We start from the raw sequence: 5,855 nt of genomic DNA, 5'->3' as shown, positions 1-5,855 counted from the left end.
CGAGTAAATATGCAAGGACGTGAGCAAGAGCTATATTGCCCCCAATGCAAATTACGCAACAGAAGAATAAAATGGTCAAAAACAACAATTTCCAACACAACGATTTGCAGAAAAGGAAGGAAATAGCAAATCAGAAAACACGGGAAAGGCGCAATCACAGGGCACGACGTAGGGAAGCGTAGGAATCGCTTAGCACGTGTCCGCGTGCGTTTATGAAGCACCCGCCTAATATTTCACGAGCGCAACGCATAATTCAAAATTACGAGGCGACTGCTTCGTTTCTGGACGTTGCCAAAACTGAGCACAATTTCGGTTTAGCGAATGCACTTGCGCTAATCTATTACGTTTGTATCGCGATCTCCCTGAAGCAGACACCAGCTGCGCACTGCGGCAGTGAATTCCTAGAGCGAATAAAAAAAAGTGATTTTTTATTCCAAAAATTTAATAAAATGAAACTTATTTGATTTTTGTTGAAGGCACCTGTTCACAATTTTTGTTGAAGGCGTCTCGGGTGTAATCAGAACGTTAATTCTGATCAACAGGACTTCGATCGCAATTCTAAACGTATTATTGCTGCTCACTGCGCAACCAGAGTGCAGTTTTTCCAACGGAATCATGGGTAGCTTTGCTCACAAACTGCAAAAGTGTTCGCTTAAAATATAATAAAAAATAAAACTAAATCTTTGAACTCGCATGTTTTAGCGCGTTCGAAAATTATGAACTGCCGATATGGTACTCGACAATAAAATTAATTTTGAACCCATTTTAATGGATGACACAATGTTTACCAACGTTTGCCAGTATACTTTGAACACTGGATAAGCGGTGGTAATCCTAGGCCAATATAGCCAGCTCCCGGAAATGGCATAGCCAATTCTGGCAAAGAGTGGAACAACACTGGCTAACATGGCCCATGATAGCCATGATTCGATGATGGCACAGCCAGCAATGGCAAACAGTGGGGCAATCCTGGCTAACCTGGCCCATGATAGCCAGGATCTAATGAGGGCTCAGCCAATACTGGTAAAGCGACGGACAACCAGGGCCATTGTTGGATGTGCTAAGGAGTGGCACAACCAATATCGGATACTCACTGGCAACTCTGGGCCTAGTTAGGGCCACGCTTTGCCAGTGGATTTCCAATATTGGCCCGCCGTCGTGTGCTACCTGGGATGTAGCAGCTCTTGACCAAAGTCTCGATGTCTTGGTTTAGAGTTGGCCAATACACACTCTGGCTTGCCAAACCCTTGCACGCAACGATTCCGCGGTGTGCTTGGTGGAGCGTGCGAAGCACATTTGCCTGGCATGCGGCTGGTATAACCAAGCGTTGGCCGTAGCACACGAAGCCTTCCGTTGTGTAGAGCTCGCTTCTCACATGGTAGAATGGTTTGACTTTGTTGTCTACCTGTGCGAGTTTTTGAGGCCACCCTTCTTTGAGGTATTTGGTTACTGTTTGAAGAGTCGAATCTCGTGATGTCTCCTCAGCGATCTCGCGAAGTCTGCCAGGAGTTGCTTGAACCAAACTTGAAACGTCAAGTCCGGGGTCGTGATCTACTGTTTCCATTCTTGTTGACCCATCGGGAGCTCTTGACAAGGCATCTGCAACTGCTAGTTGTTTTCCGGGAACGTAAGTCAGAGTCACGGTGTACCGCTGGAGGCGCAGTAGTAACCTTTGAAGTCGGGGTGACATTTTGTTCAGGTCCTTATTCTGCAGGCCAATCAGAGGTTTGTGATCCGACTGTATGGTCACTTCTCGTGCGAACGTGTAGTAATGAAATCTTTCACACGCAAACACGACGGCTAGCAGTTCTTTCTCGGTTTGCGCATACTGCTGCTGGGTGGCTGTGAGAGCTGCTGAAGCGTAGGCCACGGGTCTGCCTTCTTGCAGTAAGACTGATCCCATTCCGTAGGAGCTGGCGTCCGTAGAAATTCTCACGGGCTTTGATGGATCAAAATAGCGAAGTACGGGTGCTGTAATCAACCTTGACTTCACGAGCTTGACGATGTCGGTATGTTGTTGCGTCCAGTGCCAGTGAACATCCGTCTTCAGTAGTTCACGAAGAGGGCTTGTGAGTTCCGAAAAGTTGGCAATAAATTTCGTCAAGTAGGTAACCACTCCAAGAAATCTCTGTAGTTCTTGCTTGTTTGTTGGCAGTGGCATAGATTCGACGGCTGTCACTTTTTCTGGATCTGGAGCAATCCCATGGGATGACAGTTGGTGTCCAAGGTATGTAATGGACGTCAAAGCCAGCTGGAGCTTTTCCTTGTTAAGTTTTAGGTTGTTGGCTCTGGCGATGGTCAGCACCTGTCTCAGGTCGGCCGCATGTTCTTCAAGGTTTCTTGATGCCACAAGGATGTCGTCAAAATAGGGCTTGACAGTTAGTTGCTGCTCAAACACCCTGTCTATGGCTTGTTGGAAAAGGTCAGGAGCTGTTGCAAGGCCGAATGGAACCCGAAGGAAACGATAGCGTCCCCAGGGCGTCGTGAAAGTGCACAAGCGCGAGCTTGGCTCGTCTAGGACCAGCTGGTAGAATGCACTTTTAGCATCGAGAACAGAAAAAATCTTTGCACCGTTCAGCGTTGCGAACAACTCTTCCGGGACTGGAACCTGATAGTGCTGTCTTTTCACAGCTGCGTTCAGGTTGCGAGGGTCCAAACACAGCCTTACGTTGCCATCTTTTTTGTGAATAATGACAACTGGGTGAACCCACTCGGATGGCTCTGTCACCTTCATTATGATGCCGTTTTCTTCCATCCGTTGCAGCTCGGCCTTCACTTCGTGCTCTATTGCGCAGGGTACTCGGCGTGGAGCTGACACCGTAGGAATCACTCCTTCTTTCAGTTGTATGGAGTACACTCCAGGCAATTTCCCAATGCCTTCAAATACATCAGAAAAGTCGTCGAACACTTTCCTTATGGTGTGGGTTGCTGTGCATGCAGCTACAGTTGTTCGCTGCGGCTGTACTCTTTTGATGAGCTGCAATACCTTGCATGCGTCGGCGCCTAAGATTGGCTTTAGCGGCTGGTTGACGACGAGGAAATTCAAGATGCAGGAGTTTTCGCCCGCTGAGCATTGCAGTTGGCATTCAGCATATATAGGAAGTTCCTGCCCGCTGTACGTCGTCACTCGTGCCTGCGTCGGCTTTATGTCTGGTTGCATACGCCAGTTTCTGATTTGATGCATGGGCATGATGTTCACGTCGGAGCCGGTGTCTAACTTGAACCCGATTCTGCGACCATTCACGCAGACTGTTTCGAACCATTCTGAGGCACTGTTTACGTTGAGGAGGTCGAGGCTCTCCAGGAAGAATTCTTGTTGCTGATCCTGCTGCTGAGGACCTTCAAGGAGCCCAATCCGCTGACCTGAGGAGTTGCTGCCTCGTTGGCGTTGTTTACACATGCTCGAAAAATGACCGAATTTGCCGCAGGTGTAACAGTTGGGACCGTAAGCGGGGCAGGCTCGCGGCTTGTGCGCTGTTCCACAGCGCGAGCATTGGCGTTGCTGCTTCTGCTTCGGGATCGAATGCGGGGTCCTCAAAGCTGTTTGTTTTGACGAGTTCCATCTTTTCTGATTGTTTATGGCTTGCACTTCAAGCTTGGGCTCTTGCAGGTCTTTTACGTGCTTCTTAGAAATCTCCGCTGCTTTGCATGTTGTAATTATCTTGTCAAGCGTGAGGTCCCGTTCACGAAAAAGTTGCTCCCTCATTGCTGTGTCTCTAATTCCGACAACGATGCGGTCCCCTATGAGCCTCTCTGCCTTTTCTCCAAAGTCGCATTTTTCTGCTTGCCTCCGGAGGTCAGTTACAAAGTCGTCGAACGGCTGGTTTTCTTTTTGTTGCATGCTGTTGAAGACAGCCGACGCCTGTATTACGTTTTTGTATGGCTTGTACATAGCGTCGAACTGCTCGAGGGGGTACGTAACTTGATCCGGCGTCTGCGCGCCGTCGGCGCTCGGAGGTTGAGGGGGGAATGTCTGGGCGACGCGGCGGCCGCGGGGCCCGAGAACATGGAGGAGTAGGGCCTTGCGAGTAGCGGGAGGCTTGCTGGCGTACTCACATGCGAGTTCGTAGATGTTGTAGGCGTCTTTGCAATCCTCCCATGTCTGGTGCGGGTTGTCGCCGCGCTCGAAGTGAGGAGGTGGTTGCAGAAACACACTGGCCATGTTTACGGGGTTCTAGGTTATTCTGACACCATGTTATGTTTGGTTATTGTCGGAGAGACTGACGACACGGACCAGCCCAGTTGTGAACAGAACAGGAACTAAGGTTTATTCTGGATTTGAGCTTGGTTTGCTGTTACGTAGGTGGCGCTGGCTGTGGAGCCTTGTTCGCCACGTAGAGATGGCGCCACAGGATGGGAAGCCGAGATGTTGTTGTGGGTATACATAACAGGGCGGACGAAGACCAGAAATGTTCTTTGTACTACTAACCGCCGTGTATCCGACCACCGGCCAACGTGCCATCATCGTTCGTCGATCGCGACAAGCCTGCGGCCAGCCCAAACAGGCCACCCGACGTCGGAAGTTAACTGTAGTTGTCGCATCCGAGGACGACCAGCAATGGTTCGCACTGGATCTCGAGTTCGTCGTCTTAGCGCTAAATCCACAAAAGAGCAAAAACGTGGTAAAAATGCGTCAAGCGCCGAGCTAGCGCACTGAAAACATGGCGCGGAGGAGGAAGCATGGAGGAAGGCAGTCGGAGCGCCGCCGAAGAGCTAGGTGCGAGGCTTAGACGGAACAGGGAGCGCAGCTTCTGAGTAATTAATGTTAACACTCTGGTAAAATCCTATCCAAGGCGTTGAATAATTAAGGAGAAAGTAAACAGGAAACTAAACAGAGTATCACGCTTTGCAGAATATCTACAGAGTGAGTCAATAGTTTCTAGGTCGCATGGTCAGGTCTTCTGCAGTTTATTGTGACACGTATTACGTGTGTAAAGCTACCAAGGCTTCCAGACGTGAGAGTGATGCCTCTCGTAACACATACACCTATTTCGAGGTTCAGGGATGGTGTTGTAGACGTCCCAGTACGCAGCTTAAAAACAAACTCCGTGGCCCGCGGACTTTAGATCAGGGGAGGGGTGGAGGTGTACATTATATAGGAAAACCTACTGGGAGTACTGTAGGGGACAAAAGTCTGTCAACCATGGGTTCCTCAAACGAAGCCGATAGCTATATTATTAGCCGGCAGCTGGAGATGAAAGTACAAAGATTTGACTTTCACCTCCACAAGCGGGCTCTTTAGCCGCCGGCTAAATGTCACCTGTTCCTCAAACCAGCCGTAGCTATCGTTTGAGAAACACGTGGTTCACAGACTTTTGTCCCCGACTGTACATAGGTTTGAATAGCACGTATGCATAGCAGATATCTGAAACCATATTCACATGAATAGTGAACAACCGACCTATCATTATCATAAACACGTGTCCTACTATCCTTTGTTAGTAAGGCACCCTGTTCAAGTTGCCTTATGGCAATAGCTGACTCAGGTACCTTGTAAGCCTTCTTGAGCATTTCTGCTTTTTTACCTAATTGGCAGAGCGAAAACAAATTCCCTGCATGTTCCAAACACTGCTTTTTCAGTGGCACTTCTTTTGCTGCTTCCCAGATGCGATTGCTATTTATGTAGCTTGTTGTTTTTTGCAAGAACAACTTGTATTAGCGGTTATCTTGTCACTATAACATTGTTTTTAGCCTCATGATGTTGCACGACGGTTCTGGCATAAATACGGCAAGCAGGTGCAACGACAATTTATCATTATGAAGGTAGACACAGCGGAGAAAGAGTGTAGCGTCTTTTAGGCTCCCAGGTATGATTTAATTTAGGACGGTGCATTTTTGAAGTTCCTGGCGAATCT

Source organism: Amblyomma mixtum, chromosome 9 (assembly GCF_055824585.1).
Source record: "Amblyomma mixtum isolate Tamu chromosome 9, ASM5582458v1, whole genome shotgun sequence".
In the NCBI taxonomy this organism is placed as follows: domain Eukaryota; kingdom Metazoa; phylum Arthropoda; class Arachnida; order Ixodida; family Ixodidae; genus Amblyomma; species Amblyomma mixtum.
This window is presented reverse-complemented; position numbering follows the sequence as displayed.